Raw genomic sequence first — 1,859 nt, forward strand, 5'->3', positions numbered from 1 at the left:
AGGAACTCTCATCCACTGCTGGTGGACCTGGAGGTATATACAGCCACTATGGATATCGATTTGGTGATTTCTAAAACAGATGAAAATTGAGCTATTATACAACCCAGCAATCCCCTACTGGGCATATACCCAGAAGAGGCAAGAAACAAACCACAGCCAGACATCTGTGCTCCAATGTTCATCGCGGTACAGTTCACAATTGCAAGGAGTTGGAAACAACCCACATTTCCATCAACAGATGAATGGATTAAAAAACGGTGGTACATACATACAATGGAGTACTATGCATCACTAAAAAGCAACGATGAACGCATGAAGCATATTGTCGCATGGGAGGAACTGGAGGAAATCATGCTAAGTGACATAAGCCAAGTGCAAAAGGACAAGTACAATGAGTCCGCTGAGGTAAGTTTATAGAAAAGAAAAATGCAAAAGGGGCACAGGGAAAAAGCTACTGTATACAAACACTCCATGACTGAGGTCTAGGTAGTATAGCAGGGGCCAGACCAAATGCAGGGGTACATATGGTAGCCAACTAAATAGGAGGAAGGGTGAGGAAAGGGGGGAAAAAAGAGATGTGTGGTGGGGGAACAGGGCACTGACCCACTCAAGGGGAGGGTACTGTTTGAGTCACCACAGGGAAAGAGGGACCAGACTTAAATCTGGTGTTTCAGAGTGCGAATGCAGCCTGCCAGCAAGGAGAGGGGAGCCAGTGGAGGGGCCTGAGGGCAGGGCCCCAATCCCAACTACATGGTCAACTCCCCCTCCCCCCAGAAGAATTTACTTCAGAGGACGGCACTGCAGCTGCAGCTCAGGGAGAGGGACATGTCTGATCAGAGCACACGGGAGCAAATGAACGGGCAGGAAGAGAGAGTAGAACACATCCTGGCCCACCAAGCCTGAAGGACGATATTCCTGCTCCGAACAGCCAATGCACAGAGTGGACCATATGGCTGATCCACTTCGAAACATGACGCCCCTCGCTGACCCAGGGCCCTAAGGGGGACAACACTGGTGACTCAATGTCGGGATTGACCTGGACTGACCCCAGGACACCGAGGCAAAAGACTAAAGGCGTGTGGCAGAGCAACGGGGGTCGCAGAGCAGGGAGCTCCCGAGGGAGTGCAAAGGATAGATTCTGGGGACAGAGCATGGAACCCCATCGGACTTGACTGGAGGGCAGGCCTAGAGATCAAAAATCAGACCTTTATCTATTTACAGGTTTTTCTTTCTTTTTAAAATTTTTTCTTTTTCTTTAATTAATTTATTCTTTTCTGGGTCATTGGTTTTCTTTTTTGTTGTCATCGTTTTTGTGTTCTCTTTTGTCGCTTTGTCGCTCCATTATAGTGGAGTCAACTTTGAGAAGGCCATTCTTCCTCAGTCACATTTTTAGTGCCTTCCAACCTGTAATACTTTTCTTCTTCTTCTTCTTCTTCTTCTTCTTCTTCTTCTTCTTCTTCTTCTTCTTCTTCTTTCTTCTTTTTTGAGGCTTATCTTCTGGTACTATATTTGACATTGTTCTGATGCTGGTCCTTAAGTTTTCACTATATTACAATGTTTTACAGCTATTTATAAGAATTTCAGTAGCTAATTCCTTAGAAGTGGACAGCATATTCCTTCTTTGCAGTCTGTTCTAAGTCTGGAAGTGGTTCACTGGGGTTAGCCTGCTGGCATTTGAAATACCAGTTATATAACTTCCAGCATCCCAACACCACAGTACTACAGACTGACAGAAAAGTGGTGAAACTGTGATTGTAACAGTTTCCAATTATTTCTATGACTTCTTTAGTATATTATGTAATCTTAGGGTAAAGATGACCCCAAACCTGAAAAAGTGAGACTAGATTTTGGGATTCGTT

Source organism: Echinops telfairi, unplaced genomic scaffold (genome assembly GCF_000313985.2).
Source record: "Echinops telfairi isolate 266 unplaced genomic scaffold, ASM31398v2 ScPeMD7_18;HRSCAF=68, whole genome shotgun sequence".
Lineage (NCBI taxonomy): Eukaryota > Metazoa > Chordata > Mammalia > Afrosoricida > Tenrecidae > Echinops > Echinops telfairi.